This window comes from Macaca mulatta, chromosome 14 (genome assembly GCF_049350105.2).
Source record: "Macaca mulatta isolate MMU2019108-1 chromosome 14, T2T-MMU8v2.0, whole genome shotgun sequence".
Classification (NCBI taxonomy): domain Eukaryota; kingdom Metazoa; phylum Chordata; class Mammalia; order Primates; family Cercopithecidae; genus Macaca; species Macaca mulatta.
This window is the reverse complement of record NC_133419.1, coordinates 54,005,626-54,022,664: the sequence shown is the minus strand read 5'-3', so window position 1 is coordinate 54,022,664 and position 17,039 is coordinate 54,005,626. Positions and strand designations below refer to the sequence as shown.

The 17,039-nt window shown below is 46.0% G+C and overlaps 1 protein-coding gene across 7 annotated transcripts in view; it reads right to left on the bottom strand.

Annotated features, from left to right (window-relative positions):
• The window catches only part of GALNT18 (polypeptide N-acetylgalactosaminyltransferase 18), a 362,102-nt gene that overhangs the window by 193,566 nt on the left and 151,497 nt on the right, over window positions 1-17,039 (bottom strand). The gene's annotated exons all lie outside the window — the stretch shown is intronic.

Genomic DNA, 17,039 nt, shown 5'->3' with positions numbered 1-17,039 from the left:
AGACACCCTTACCTGTGTTGGTGCCTGGGTCTAGATGTACAGCATGCACCTGCCCCTACAGGACAGGCAGGTGGGAGGGTAAGCAGTGCTCTGCAGTGTGGAGAGAGAGCATATCAATCACAAGACCCTGGAACTATTAGTCCAGGCTCCCACAAGAGAACAGGGTTCCTGTTTCCCTCAGTTATCACTGGCTGTATCCTCACATATGGACATACACACTCAGACAGACAGACACACAAACACACACACAGACAGAGAGAGAGAGAGAGTTCCAGAAGCCCACAGCAGCCTACAAAAGCTCATCCTGAAAACAGATTCTTCTAGCCCCAAGTGGTTGCTCACTGCATGTAGCAAGAGCATTAAAAATGTGTCATTTCAAAGATGAGAAAAGAACACTTGTAAAAACAAACTTGCAAGAAGAAATATTATTCAGTTAACTAGCCCACATCTGATTCTTTAAATGCAGTGTACGGTGCAGAAGGATAAATACGAGCCAGGGCCCCGGCGAGTTTGAGGTCTGCTCACACGCCCCTGGGAGCCCCAGCTGTGGTGGCCCCAGGGCTGAGCGTGCCATCACTCCCAGCAGCTGTCGGCTCCCTAGACATCTTTTCATTACTGTCCTAAGTCATAAATCTCTCACCCCCAGCAGTCACAGCTGTATTTCATCAGGGAGAAGTGGATTTGTCCTTCGAAAAAAGTGAACAAACAGGCCCTCCCAACCCCAGGCCCGGCAGGATCGGGAAAGGCTTTGAATCCACGTCAAAGAAGTCATCAAAGGAAATAGGCCATTTTCAAACAAAATCCATTTCTTGAGCATGACGGTAAAAATATTTATCACATGAAAGATGTGAAACCTTTATGGTGTCTCGACGCTGTGTATTATGAATGCAGTATGTGTATGGTGGAATGTGTGCAAAAACCGTCATGCTCATGATTTTGAAAGGGGGAAAAATTAGTCCTTTCCATCTGGCAAATTCTTAATTTACCAACCCAGTTGTGCTCTGTGAGCACCTGAGGCAGAGGAAGGAGGCAGTCCCGGCCTGCAGCCAGACAAAATAAGCAAAGGTTTTGGACAAAGAAACTCTGCACGTCCAAGATGTAGTGAATGGGGTCCCAGGCTTATCTATCTCTGTTAGCCATGGGCTTTGAAAGCATCCACACTGACAGCTCCTGTACAAGGTCAGGCAAGGCTTCTTCAGTGGGTCCCAGGATTTTCCACAAAGTCTAAACGTTATTCCATAATCGTGAGTTTTTGCTCCACAAATGGATTTTTAAAGTGAACAAAAAAGCCTACGCCCAGAAAGGATCTTGAGAGGCCAAGCCAGCCTTCCCGGGAGACTCGAGGTCTCCTAGGCTCAGATCTAAGGAGGACTCTGCTCAGAGGCCCTGCAGTCCTGAAGTTCCTCCTCCATACCATGCCTCAAAGTTAGTGGGCACCCAGAGAGCGGGCACCCTGATGCATAGTCTCTCTTGGCCCCATGAACATCTCCTCTGCAGGAAGGAGGCATGGGCCCAGAGCTAATGCCCTTTTCTCCTGGTTGGTGGTTCAGAAAGAAGCTCCCTCGTGGGCCCTGGTGCACTGAGGAAGACACATTGGCTTGTCCTACTTTTTTCTGGGTACCCACAGAGAAGTGAAAATTAAAGTCTGTGAATTTGGCATTATAAATGAAATGAAATTCATTTATTCGATTAATATGCATCAAGATACAGCTGTGCAGAGAGCAGCATAGCCTAGCAGTGAAGTGCAAACCCTCTGAGTCACACTGCCTGAGTTTGGAGCTTGGCGTCGCTACTCACTAGCTGTGTGACCCTGTACAAGTCACTTAACTTCTCTGTGCCTCCGTTTACTAATGTGGAAAATTGGGGATAATCATATTACCTACTTCCTTGTGGGGTTATTGTGAGGACTGAGTAAGTTAGTAACAGAGCCTTTCACATTCTATGGGCAACATAGCTGTTGTTACTATTTTTGTTACTGGTCAGGTGCTAGGCTGGGAGCTGGGGATGGAATTACGGGCAGTGGGGAGTTGTTGGGAATGGCTGCTCATTATTTCTTGTCTTCCCCGCTAGCTTCAAGTACACAGAGTACACAGAGTAACTTAGAACACAAGGCAGCTTCTCTATCCTTATCCCACGGGGACCCTGGGCGAGGTGCCTTAGGATGCCTGAGGAAGGTCTGTTGCCGGATCCTCAACCCCATTCCTGCTGAGGTCAGGGGAGGAAGGGATGTCAAGGAGGCCACATTGGCATGAGGAGCTGAATGCCACAGTGGGAGGGTCTCTGTATTTAGATTGATTTCCCCTGAGACTGGGGAGTTGGGTGGGCAGGGTCATCTGTCACGCCATGTAGCCCAGGGCTAGGAAGCTGAGATTCCCACCTTATGGAGCTGTCGCTGTGCATGAAAACACCAAGGATTATTCGAAGCTTGAGTGCTGCTCCCTCTGATCCTGGGGCTTGTGATCCGTATCCATGGCAGCTCAGTAGCCACAGAAACCAAAGCCACCTGGCCATGAGGTCTGGAAACATAGCTTAGGAAGGGTTAGAGTGGCCTCTGGGAACCAGAGAGGTGACAAGGCTGGAGGTGACAAGCTTCTCTGCTGTTGGGGCTGATCAGGGGTAGAGAAATGGAGTGCCTAGACCACTGCACACACTAGCTTCACCCACCTGTATAAGACATACCACGGTTAGTTCCTGGACCATGGACCCGGGCAAGGTCAGCTGGCTCCCTATTAACCTTTTCTCTTCTGCCAGGCCCCAGGAGGATGTGGAATTACCGGACAATATTTATGTAGGGTACTCAGCTATCTCTAGGGGAGGGGCTCGCACTGTCGTACTGCTGAGCAGTTTTGCCTTCTTCCCTGGCCTCACTGCACGGCTCACCAGTGCTCTGCTCAGCATAGGGAGTAGGAAGGTCTCCCAGATGTGGTTATGAGCCAAAGTCAGGGCCCAAAGGAACCATAGGAGGCATCCATCCAGACTAGTGCTTCTCAGCCCTTCTCAATCATAACCTACAAGGAGAACTGTGTTTTTTGCATTTCACCCATTACACACAAACACATATAAGGAAAACGAGGTTACAAAACAATCTTTAGCATGACTATGTGTGATTAACTCTGACATATTCTATTTTATTCTGTAATATTCTATTAAGAAGGAATGCTGTTCATGACCTAGTAAATTGATTTCATGGTCTGCTGGGTGGGTTGTGACTGCATTTTGCAAAACACTGATCTAGATCAACGGACTGTATTTTATAAACCAATGCCACCTTTACATGAATGTTGAAATCCCTACCCTCCTTTCATGTTACTTGAAATTTGAAAACAAATTAGGTATCACAATTGAAAACAAATAAGAACAATGGCCATTTTGAAACATGATTTTTCAAAGTACATGTGCCACTTAACTTTCCCAAGATTTTGATATGGACACCCAGGAAAGGAGGGATGATCCCCCATTGAAAATAACTTATTTACAACTGAGGTTTCCAAAAGAGTCTGTGGAGCCCCCTTGGGGAAAGTGGACCCTGAAGGGGGGTGAGGGGAGTCTGAGACTCCTCTTTCCCCCTTTGCCAGAATAGCTCTAATTTAGTCTGTTTACCTATTAGGATTTTGCACATGAAACCCTTTAAAGAAAGGGTCTGTGGCTAAAGAAGGTACTTTGAACCCTGAAAGCTAACGAGTTCATCTGTCTCCTTTCTCCGGGGGAAGGATAAGGCCAAGGCATTTGTTCTATCAGAGAGGTTGGGGGACTTGCTAAAGATGACACAGAGAGGTAAAATTGGGGCAGAAATGAGGGGGAAGCAAGACAGAAGGAAGACCTGGGCAGGGTGTTCCTGAGCTCTTCAAACTGCTTCCAAAAGGCCTGGCAATAGGACACACGCAGATCAATGAAAGGACCCGATTACTTGGCTATAGGTGCAATTTCTAGAAGGCTCAGAGTAGAAAAAATTCTTACCTACTGGGAGTCAGAAGCCCTGTTTAACAGCTACATGTGTCTTTGATTAATAAAAGATGGAAAATGAACTGATCATCTCTGTGCACAGGCAGTATGTGCAGAGGAGAACGTCTTCTGAACCTGGGGCCCAGGATGCAGGAGGCCCTTAATGGAGAGAAGATAGACATCACTGTGTGTGCCCAGCAGCTGCATACACTGCATGTGCCCATGGCAGGCAGGGCTCTGCTGTCTCTCCACACTGACATGCAGAGGCCACACTGAGGATCAGGGTTCATGGCTCTATAGCAACTACTACATCAGGTGCTGCTGCCCTAACCTGGGTCACCCACGGCTCCATGGTCAGAAATCTTCCCAGTGCCACTGGTTCCGCTGCAGCTGCCACCCCTGCCCCTTCACAGAGCCCTTTCTTACCCAGAGCCAGATGAGAGCGGTGATATGACAGAGGCTTTTCTCCCAGCTTCCAGCAACATCCTCTGAACACGGCAGAGGCGCCATGCCAGTCTGATGGCCAGATGGAGACATTTAAAGGGAACCACTCTGTTTGCCAGAGCAAGCCCAGGTCCCCATCATAAATGTCCCCAAGGATTGGAATCAGCCCAGGAGACATGCCCACACACTCATGCATTGTGCACATTCAGGGCACAGACAGGCACCATGGCTGAGAACACAGTTTAACCCGAGTTCTCAATCCTGGCTACACATTAAGTCAACTGAGAATGAGATAATCACATCAAATTAAGAATGCCCAGGCCCAACCCTGGTTGAGTCAAAATCTCTGGAGGTGGGGTTCGGGGTATCTCTTTTGTTGTATTTCCTTTCATTGTTGTCTAAACTCTCCAGGTGATTCCAATATGCAGCCAAGATTTAGAACCACTGGATTAAGGATGGTGGTTTTCAAACTTCAGTGTGTATACAAGAATCCACCTGGCAAGTTTGTTAAGATGTTCACCCCAAGTTTGTTAAGATGGAACACCCCAAGATGTTCCATCCCAAGAGATTCTAGAGAAGAAGGTCTGGGTCAGGATAATTACTAAGAAGTCATTAGAAATTATCCCCTCCCTAATCAGCAGAACTTCAGGTCAACTAGAAACATCTTAAATCTCAAATAACAAAGCAACCCTTCCTGTCTTACCCCCTGAGAAAAATACTGTCATCCTTTTGTATATCATAAATGTTGTACTGGTAAAATACCATGCCTTCTTTCAGATGTGATCATCTGTTATCATTATCCTCTGTCCCACAGCCTTTGCAAGTTTAATAACTTATGACTGCAAGGTCTATTTTCCTCATCTGAACATCATAATGGTTCATCTTCCTCGCCTGAGCATGGAAAGATCCACCTCCCCAAGGCAAGTTGTTGAGAGCTGAATATACTCAGGTGTAGAAAGAGAAGTCTGTCAAGGACCCAGGCTGTAGTGGTCCCCAGGCACCCACCGGTGAGCGCTCTCCCCTCCTTCCTGCCTGCCATGCAGCTCTAAGAAACAGCCAAGTCTTGCTCTAAGATTCTGAGTCTCTTCTCCATGCCACGAACTTCTCACATGTTTCTGAAGCAGTGTTCCCCAGCATACACGTTGAGAAGCAGATTTCAAAAAGGCTTCCAACCAGCCCTTGCTCCAAGGGCAGGTGAGGCTGGGGCTGCAGAGAGGTTGCTGGGAGTCAAAGCCCAGCCAGGCTGCAGGACAGAGGATCTCAGGGACTCTTCATTGAGCCCCACTTTCCTGAGTCACTTGTAGTTAAGATTCGCGGATCTGGGGGCTTTTTCAAATAGGACGCTCGCTAATGCTGGTCTACCACTCCACTTCAAGGACGACCAGCTTTGTGAGCAGCTGTCACTGATGGAATGTGGCAGATTCTACAGGTGCTGGTGATGGGGAAAATGTTATAAACCACCAAAAGAAGGATATAGGAGTCCAACAGGCTCCCGGCCTTCAGCGACCTTTGTTCTCCAGTGTGAGATGTATGGGTGAATGAGTATTGCTGATGTGCCATCATTGCACATGGGCTGGCTGGCTGGCTGGACAGATGGACAGTCCTGTGGACAGACGGCCATACAGCTGTCACCAGGGTTTGGTAGGGACAGTGTGTCAGGCACAACCACTGCCTCTTGAGATGACGCCACCAGGACACAGCACTCTTTAACCACGTCACTGTGAATCAGCCAGCTCTGAGGATATTATTTTTTTGGATCCTGGTAGCCAAGAAAAGCAGTCTGAGTTGCTATAAACACAAAGGAGCCCGTCTGCTTTCTTGCCTCTGTGAATGTCTCAGACAGTGCAGAACTAACGAAGGCCCCAAACCACAGTACCAGACTGTTCCCAGGGACTTCAGAGAGGGAGCAGATGAAAGGCATGGAGACAGCTCTCAAAGCCTGCCCCTCATTATAAAGTGCTCCCAAGCTTCACAGCAATAGGCAGTCCTTGTCAAGTTTGTTGTTATGGCTACATCTTTTACAGGGTCCAGTACAGATCTCCATGGCAGAGACAGGCTGCTGCAGGGCTCAGCAGAAGCCCCTGTCCTCTAGAGAGCAATCCCTCATCCCCTGACCCCTAATTCGCTTCTTCTCTAAACCTCACTGGATCTGCATCTTGGTGATCAACTTCTGACTTGTTTTCAGTTTGATCCATAAGGGCCATTTAGGGCTCCTCAGATAGGCTGTGAGCTCTCTGAAAGCAAGGATCATCCATGCCCTTGTCAGCTTAGGGTCTCAGGGCTGGCTACATGGATGGTGTTAAGTGGATTTGCTAATGGGTGGACTGTGAGTTGGTTGTTGGGGAATGAGTATAGGCTCCCTTATGTGTTTCCAGCTTCCTCTTGCAGACTTTTCCAAAGGTATTTAGGGGCTCAGGTGGCAGTTAGACAGGGGGCCTTTTCCAAGGACCCCCTCAGCCTGTCTTCCACTCAGCTCCATTGGAGAAGAGCATATTTAAGGACACAATAATTCCATCAGGTCCCCAGAACAGGGTCCCTAGTCACAAGCTTTCTAAAACATCACAGTTCTCCAAGTGGATTTTGTTCTTTGAATGAATCCAAGTCCTGTTTGCTTGCCTTTGTAACTGCTTCCCATAGGAACCTTTAGGGAAAGACTGTCCCTCCAATCTGCTTCCGCCTCTCAGGTTACTTTTGCCAATTGACAGGGACACTTGGATGGGGATGGTTTTGAAGCTGTACCCAAGATGCTTCCCTGCCTTGAGAAGTCTCACAGCCAGCCCCCATCCATGCTTGGCCACAGCTGTTACTTTCATTGTGTCACTAAGGGCAGAGACCCTGGACCACCAGGTTCAAGGCCAGGTCTTTAGTCCTTAGGCCCTAAGGTTGAGACCCAGGCACCAAGGGACATCCACATTCTGTCTGTACACAGTCCTGTTGCGGGCATGGGGGAAATTGTGTGGTTATGCCCTACATTCAGATCTTGGTCTATGGATGGGAATTTCCATCTTAGAAGACAAGAAGAAGACTCCTATCCTTCTCCAATTCTCTCACTTTCCATCTGACATCAGGGTGTGAGGAAGGCGCTATCCTCCACGCAGTTGGTTAGGCAAGTGAGCATGCTGTAGATCCCATTATTCCTATGCTAGAGGCTTGGGGATAGTGATAGGATGACTAATCACTAGCTCATTTTGATCTTTTGATCTGTATATGATTCCTGTCTACTGCTAAGCTAGTGAGGTATTGGGAGAGACAGGAGATTGACTGAAAGACCCCTTTCAGACTCCACTAGCTGGGTCCCTTGGCAAATTCTCAGACCCCTTCCTTCCAGAGAGCTTCTTCCTGCCCCTGTGAGCCCTGTGCTGGGCAGCATCTCCCCATGATGGTCCCCACACCCACAGACCAGGAAGGACTGCCAGGAAGTGCAGGTGCCATGGTGTGTCCATGCTGCATCCTTAGCCTCTGACCATCTGTGGCCCCGGGACACAACTGTGCTTAGTGGGATGTTTTCCCCCTCCAGGTCCCCCTCCTAAAAACCTTTGCCCGAGAGTCAAATGTCCCGCCAAATGGCTTCTTGATTTCTCCCCATCCATACTCAGGGGGCTGGGCACATCAATATCCCTCTCTCATGTGTCTTCTTTCCCTGCCTTTTCTTGGGACCATTTTCTTCCATCATCCATGTGCTTTAGTCTCCCCCATCTAAGAAAACCTTCTCTGGGTCCCTCTCATCCTAGTCTCTCATTTCCACCACTTGCTTCCATTCCACTCCTTTTATAAGAGGTCTACACTGGCTTCCTCCTCTCCATCCATCCTTACGGTTGGCTTTCTACCTCTCTCATGGTTGCAGCAGTTCCCCAAGGGCACGACTGTGCATTCAAGTCTCAGAACATGGCATGGGGCTCAGAACCTAACAGATGCACAACAGATGTTTGGTAAATGAATGAAAGAACAAATAAACCCACTCAATAAGTCATGCCCCACTTTAGGCCTCAGTTTGTCACCTATAAAGCAGTGAGTCAGGTAGGACTGGTCCAGCCCTGACATGGTATTGTTCTGGGACTTCCGTGTCCATGGCATCATGACAGGTAGGTGAGAACTGGCTGCTAATCATGGTGTTGGTGGCAATGCAAATCACAGGCAAGATTCTTGCTGTGATTCACCAGGTATCTTTCAATGCTTCCCTCTTTCCTTCCACTTTTTAGCACGCACCAGCTCTGCCATGAAATTTTTAGCCTAATAGAGGTGATGTATATAAAGTCCATAACACAGGGCTTGGCACACAAAGTGAAAATAAGAACCCTTGTAGAAGCACACTAAGCAAGAAAACTGTGTCTCAGATGAATGTTGTTATCTGCCTGGGGGTACTCAGCAAGAAAATAAGGTAAGCAGGATAGAAATTCTGTAGTACTTTTCTGATATCATCTCCTGACCAGTGGGTCCATGAGTCAGTCCCCTTGGCTCCTGCCCTGCCCAGGCCCTGACTGGATGTCTATTTGACAAATGAAACAGCTTTGCAGCCTGGCCCTCCCCATCAGCAGTACAGTTGTCCAGGGGCCATGAAGGACCTAGCGAAGAGCTGGTCAGAGAGTGATGGGGACATGGCTGAGCAAGGAGGACAGCAAAACCAGGCTCAGCAGACAGCCACTTGCAGGACACAATTTGGGTTTTATTTAGGGACTGCTTGTAAGATAAGTAGGTATCTTTGGAGTATGCAGCCAGGAAAGATCAAGCGATCTGTCTCACACTAGGCACAGCTGATAGCAACCAATTCCCATGGCAGGACAGGGACTCTACTACCTAAATGGGGGCCATGTCTCCCATTGTTCTGCACTGTCTGGCTGGAGCAGAGAGAGGGATTTGCAGGGCCCAGTGCCAATGCCTGGCTATCAGGTTCCCTGGCTCAGGGCAGGTCTAGGACTGGAAGGGTGAGAGGGGTCACATGGGAACAGGGGTACAGCAAGGACAGTCATTTCCTCACTCTCTCTCTGACTTCATGTATTTCTCAGAGCTTCCCTTTTCTGCCCCCAGTAAATCAAATTAAAGTCAATTCAAGATGGGTATATTCAGAGAGAGGGGGAGGCAGAGAATACACTAAAATGTTGGTAGATTTTTCTGGGTTGTGCAATTGATGATGATTATTCCTTCTGTAATGAGAAATCGGTAACAAATGGCAATTTACGTGCTTATGGAGCCCCTTCTGAATGTACAGAGTGAAACAAAGATACAGACTCTTATACACTGAGTCTAGTTAGAGTAATAAAACTAATGATTTCAATGTCTGCCTACCTTAAAATCAGCTATGCTATGTTTATAAAAACACAAATTAAGTGCCAGACAGTATGTTAAGTATTTCTGTCTTCATTATATTATTTCATTTTCAGAATAAACCATGGGGATAGGTATTACCATCCTCATTTTGTATACAAGGAAATAGAAACTCAAAGAAATGTCTTAGAAAGACTATATATGGGCCAGGTACAGTGGCTCCCACCGGTAATCCTAGCACTTTGGAAGGCTGAGGTGGAAGGATCACTTGAGCTCAGGAGTTTGATACAGCCCAGGCAACACAGTGAGACCCTGTCTCTACAAAAAATACAAAAAAAAAAAAAAAAATGAGTGGGTGTGGTGGTGTGCACGTGTGTCCCAGCTACTCATGAGGCTGAGGTGAGATCATCCGAGCTGAGAAGGTCGAGGTTGCAGTGAGCTGTGATCATGCCATGGCACTCCAGCCTGGGTGACAGAGTGAGCCCTGTCTCAAATAAATAAATAAATAAACAAACAAACAAATAAATAAGATTCTACAGCAAGTAGGAGGCAGGGGTGCCATCCACAGCACCCACCTCACTCTGCCCTATCCCACTTACTGCTCTTACTATAGCCCCAAACCTACCTCCCTCTAAACAAGGCACTCTCAACCCATCCCTGGTACATACAGACCCAGAAAACCCCTGGAACTAAACAGCACATTATTAAGTAAAATTAAATAGAATTCAATAGGGCTACTGTCACTTATTTGACTTTTTCAGTGCAAAATACTTCAAGGCAAGAGCATTGGATGAATGAAAATGTATTTATTGAGCAATCAAATGAAAGCACTCCAGGCCCAGAATACACTCTTCTATACAACGTATTTTATAAATACAAACCCAGTCTCATTCAAACATTCGAATGAAAGATTTGCCTTTCAATGGAGAATCTGCATTTCAACATAAAGGTGTCTTAGCTATTCAATAGAGATGCAAGATCCAATTAATGCTGTATATTTAGCGTTTAGAAAGCCTGACGATTCCAGAAGGCTCATTTCGGGTCTAAAGATGGCAGAGTGTGCAGACGGTGCAAAGTGACATATGTGAGCTTCACTTACAGCATCCTGAGTGCCTTCTCAGAAGGAAGGCTGGAGGGCAGCAGCAGCAGGGCTGTCTTTTTTTGCAAAGCCAAAGTGTGTATGCACGTAGCGGGAGAGAGAAGCAAGTACACTTCCAAGCCAGTAAGTTTGTTATGCTAACTGAACACCTATTACCTGTCAGGCACCCGGCAGACATTAAGACATTAATAAAATAGACCAAGGCCAGGCACAGTGGCTCATGTCTGTAATCCCAGCACTTTGGGAGGCCAAGGTGGGCAGATTACTTGAGGTCAGGAGTTCAAGACCAGCCTGGCCAACATGGTGATACCCAGTCTCTACTAAAAACACAAAAATTAGCTGGGTATATTGGTGCATGCCTGTAGTCCCAGCTGCTCGGGAGGCTAAGGCAGGAGAATGGCTTGAACCTGGGAGGCAGAGGTTGCAGTGAGCCGAGATCGCAACACTGCACTCCAGCCTGGGCGATAGAGTAAGACTCTGTCTCAAAACAAAACAAAACAAAACAAAACAAAAAACAACAAAACAGATGTTAATAAAACAAACCAAGACATTAAGTAAAATAAACCAAGAACCCAGGTCATTACAGATTGTGACATAGTAAGAGAGACTTGGAGGAGAGGTAGTGCTTTAGATAGACTGGTCAATGCAGGTCGTAGGAAGGACACATTTGAAGTGGTATCCAAGGATGAAAATGAGCCAGCCATAGAACTAAGGAGACAGCAAGTATAAAAGACTTGTGGCCAGAAAGAACTCAGGGTGCTCAAAGAACCAAAATGGCACCAGTGTGACTGGCTAACAGTGGTAAAGATAGATAAGGTCTAAGGCTGGGGAAAGATCGCACAGGACCTGTGAGCCTTTGTGAGGAGTGTGGCTCTTGTTCTAATAGCAATGGGAAAACTTGGAAGGGTTTTCAGTGAAGAAGGAACAGAATCTGATTAACATAATTGAAAGTTCAAAAGAATGAAAGGAAGGAGGCCAGTTCGTAGCTATTGGGTAGTCCAGGAAAGAAGTGGCTTGGATGAAGCTAGTAGTATTGGATATGGAGAGAAGTATTTAAAGTATATTTTGGAAGTAGAAACACTGGGCTTTAAAGTTAAGTAAGGGTGGATTCATTCATTCAACAGTCACTGGAGATCAAGAAATCTGAAGGCCAAGGATTTATTCCTCACTGTATCAACAATGCTTCAGGGCTGCAGAGGCTCCTAACCATGGGAAGAGTTGCTGCAGTGCGAGCACAGAGGCCTCAAATTTGCCACAGATGGGATAACATATACGTATATATTTAATATATTCTAGAAAACATACTAGAGGACATGAGAGACAGCATTTACTCCACAGTTGTCTAAAATGCCCTGACCTGCCTTTCCCCAGAGTGGGAATGTCAATACAAAAACGGGCACCTACATGAGCAAAATGTCCCGGAGTCTGATAGCCTCCCGACACACCCAGGCCTCCTGCCTCGCACAGGGTGGGCACCTTTTAGGGGAAAATACCATGCTCATTCCACAAATGAACAGAGAGGGGCTACTGAATACCATGTAAATTTCAGTATGTAGATATCAACTTTCTCCTGTTTCAATTTTATCACAATAAAGTGAATAACCAAACAAGATCTCTTCTTTCTTTTTTCTTATAACTCTACTTTGTGCCATTTCTCTCCATGCTTTCTACCTGCATAACACATCTTGTTATCATATTACAGTGACTGCATCTCAAATAGCTGATAATTATCATATTTCTAGAGGCTGTTAACATCCACTTTCCACAGTGATATCCTTCCAAATCTCCATGTGAGTCATTTATTTCATTTTTTATGAACATCACAGGTAGATGCCCAGTGGAAAATAATCATTAATCTCATTAAAACAGCAGGGTGAGAAGCTTAAGAGCATGGCTCCTGACATCCTAGAAGTCTAGAATTGTGGCTCCTAAGACCCCAAATTGAGTTTTGTTCCTTTTAATCATAATGAATGTTAAAATCTAAAAGCATAGTTTAAAACAAAATCTTCAAAACTTGACCAGAGGCTGTTGCATCTTGTTACTTATGCTCACTTAACAATGCTAAGTGCTTATGGTACCCAACAATACTGCTAGCCAGCCCTAAGAGGGGACCTTGTGCACAGTTGTTGCACCTGCCCAACATGTATTCATTTTGTTTTCAGAAGAAAACTGCAGAGATGCCCCTAGAATCCCCCACCCCAACAGAGGTTCTGCAGGGAGCTGTGCATGAAACAAGTCCCCAGGGCCTTCTGGATTGTCACAGTTTGAGTCCACATCCATCTGCCACACAGCATCGTGGCTCCATAGAATTCCAACTGTGTAGACCCTGACTCCAGTCCACACAGAATGAAACAACAGGCACTGAATCCAGGAACAGAGCTAGGGGAGCCATAGTTTTCATGACCCATCCCATTCTCTAAGCTCAAAACTTCCCTGCCTATAAGGCAAGATGGCTCATGATGATAGAAATATGGACATGGCGAACATGAAAATGCCCTTCTGTGTTCAGCCTTCCTTTCTGGTCCGCGGGAGGCTGTGATCTCTCAACTTATTAGCTCAAGAGTCATATTTTTCCTTCATATCTTCCAGCCAGGTCCCCCTGGAAATCAGAAATCAATTAGTTCAGTCTTTCCCCATACCAGCTGATAAGGTTCTTATGAGTAGTGGTGAAACTGGGAGACATCCAAACATCAATAACAGCATCAGGAAGTGACCCCTCATCATCATGTCTCCCAGGATTCCAGACTGTTACCTTACAACAGCTGACTTCTCAGGGCCTGGAACTGTTCAGACCAGAGACACACACACACACAGACACATATACATAGAGAGAAATAGAGTTCTGTTCTCCTGTGGTTTTTCAGGGATACCCAGAGCTGGGGAATGTGATTTCTCAGGTGAAGAGGGCTAGTTGGACACATTGAGAAGGGAGAAATTTCTCCTATAGCCTATAAAATTAAAGGCAATAAATAAGCAAATAAAATGTGTTTCCTAGGACTCTGGAGGTGCTTCCTTTATTGGCTCATAAAGCATTGCCCAGCACTCTTGCTCTGCTATTGACAGCTCCAGTGACAAGGATAAGCTATCAGCTCACTAATTGGAATGTCCTGTTCTCGGGAAACTCTTTTTCTGAAGGAATCAAATTTCCAGCCCCCACTGTCTCTTTTCAGGAGCAATCGCTCACAGGCACTTAGATATTTGAGATGGCTACTTCATAGCAACTTGGGCATGATGTGACAGGTGCAAGGAGGGGACAGATTCTGGGAGATGCCCACATAACAAGAAAGTTAAGCTGGGAATTTTCATTAAGTCACCAAGATGCAATAGACACCGATGCCCAAGCAAGTTCTCAGACAAACCAGTGAATGACACTTCAAAGGTGACTGAAAATTAATCAGTGATTCACTTAGATTGAGGGACAAAGGACTGCATTGTTGAAGATTAAGAGGGTCTGTGAAGAGGATTTCTGAGTTGGGGTCCACCCATCCCCGAGGTAAAGGCTGGATGACCGACCTTGCCCCCCACACTTAGTGGGAGAGGCTTCAGTGGAACCACCTACAGAATAGATTTGGGTTCCCTGAAGTTGGAGAACACAGGCATCTGTGCCTGACTCATGATGGAGAAAGTTAGAGAGGCCACTAACACCTCCTCCAATGGCAGGATGAAGGTGGCCAAACCCAGAATCCATGGAAGGAATGTCAGCCTGCAATTGTTTTAGTAGGCATCCTGCCCAGGAAGGCATCTTTCCAGGGCATGGGATCCCTCAATAAGCCACTATGAGGGACCAAAGGGGCAGGAACCATGGGAGGGTTGGGAGCAGCCAGTTGAAGCTGAGGCCCTGGCTCTGTCAAAGAAGTTGCAGTCACCTGGCCCAGGGCCGTCTCCAGAGAACTCACACAATCACAATAGTAGAGTCATCTTAAATATCTGCCTGGGCCTGCAGGCACAAGGCCACTTCAGGACAGTATCAGTCAAGTGGAAAGCCTCCTGCCCTCCACACCTTTCCTCTCCCTCCTCATTTATAGAATGGTGAGAGATCACAGCTGGCAAGTAGGGAGGAAAAGCCAGGAGAGAGAAGCAGGAACCCATTCCGCTCCTTGGACTACAGATCCTCTAGCAGAATTAACAGCGAGTTTAAGTTTTGCTGATTAAATAGCACTGGACCCTCTTAAGACTGTGTTTTGGTGTAAATTTATATACGACTTATGAAAAAGAAAGTCATGGTCTTGTCTGAATTTTCACCCCTAGCAGGAGAAGACTTACTTTTACTGAGCACATTTAAAAGGACAGCGATAACAAAGATACAGATGCTTCTGTAATTACACCCCAGGAGTCTTGTTTATTCAAAGTACCGGATGTACCGAGTCAGAGCATCAAGGAGAGGCTTTATTTGATCATCCATGGCTAATTTTGCCAGAAAGTCCTACAATTAGGAACTGATCCCTTTGGGACATCAGGCTTTATCTAAGATCAAAAGCTTCAAATCCACTGGGTCATAATATTTTCCTGACTGTGGAGGGAGGGGCTTTATGCTCTCAGCAAAACAAATCTATATTTGGGGTTGTTTGTCTAGATTTACAAAGATAATTTTGAGGATATAAGGAAGATTCAAAGAACATACAAAGAGAAAAGAAAATAAAACAGGTCACATAGAAAGGAGCAAAACTTGGATGGTATCAGACCACGGAAGCAACACTGGGAGCTGGAAGGCAATGAATCAGCACCTTCAAAATTCCAGGGAAACTTGTTTTAAACCTAGAGTTCTAAAGCTGGCTAACCTGCCAATCAAATGTGAGCGTAGAATAAAGACATTTTCAGACATGCAAAGGCAAAATATTTATTTCCCACGGCCTCTTTCTTGGGAAGCTACTGGAAGACATGTTCCTATAAAAAGGGAGTAAACCAAGAAAAAGGAAGACAACGGATTAACGCAGGGGGTTCAGCCCAGGAGCAAGATGAGGGACTCCCTGAGATGAAGCCGTCCTCATGCCCCAAAGGCAGCACCGAGGCAGGCCTGAGCAAACAGCCCAGATGCAGCAGAAGGATGGAGCACTCCTGGAAACCAAATGAAATGAATGGATTTATATATATATATATATATTCCAACATTCGTAAAATAGATTTGATAGAGCACATAGAAAGAAATAAATGCCAAATGCTTATTTAATTTTCTTTATAAAAGGGCAAATGTTAATATGACTGTGTCTGGGGTTGGCCTGTTTGCCCTCATTTCCATTCCTTGCTCTTCTCTGGCCCATTCTGTTTCCTGGGAGTTGAAGTGAGCAGAGCAGGCTGACTCCTGCAAGCTATGTTTCTCAATTGGCTTCTATGTGAATTTGGCCAACAGGAGGCACTGACAAGAGACAGGGCAGGGGGAGCGGAGACGCCTAGGTGTTTCTGCCCCTGGCTGTCTGTCTCTTGCGGCATCTCCCACAGAGGTGGCTCCTCCTCATGGTTTTGGATCCTCTCAGAAAGGACTGCCCTGGTTCCACCTTCTGCCATGGGCCCTGCATCTTGAGCTCTGGAAAAACTGTCCAGGCCCTTGGCTCTCTAGCCCTAGGCCTGGTGGCGGCAGCTTCCTGCTGTGGCTAATTTCTGGTTGCCTTGACTTCCTCTGTTTGGCTTCCCAATTCTTCCATTACTTGTATAACCCATTCCTTAAATTCTGCCTAAAATGCTTAATGATTAATGTTTTCCTAATTGGACACTGATTCAATCAGGAAAAACAAAGTTTACATCATGGAAGTCTCCTTAACAGGGAACAATATTTTCACAGTACATAATGTTAATACTGTCTATCATTTTAACCCAAAGTTTGAGGATTGAGGAAGAGGAGGTATGTGTTTTAAAGAGATAGAAACTATAAGGCAGCCAAATCCTTATCAACTATAATAAGAAATCAATACATAATGTCTAATACTATTGAATCAGAAAACAGTGGTGCCAGCATATTATTTAGAAATATGGTAGCAAATATGAGATGAAACAGCTAAGGGGTTCAATAGTGCTTCTCTGGGAATCAGGGCTGGGAAGATGACTGTGGTGAAGCAGAGAACTATTTTATTTTATTATAGATACTATTTGAGGTTTTTTAAACTATGTAATGGATTACTTTGATACAATTCGAAAAATAATCTAAAAATAATGATTTATTTCAGTGGTTTGCTGAGGGATGACATTAAACTCACTAACCTACAGTTTGCAAAGCTGACCTCTGCCCCATGTGAAAGTCAGGTCATTGATTCATCTATGGCCTCTGGCCCCAGTCCCTCTCTATCCCACACTCTGAAGC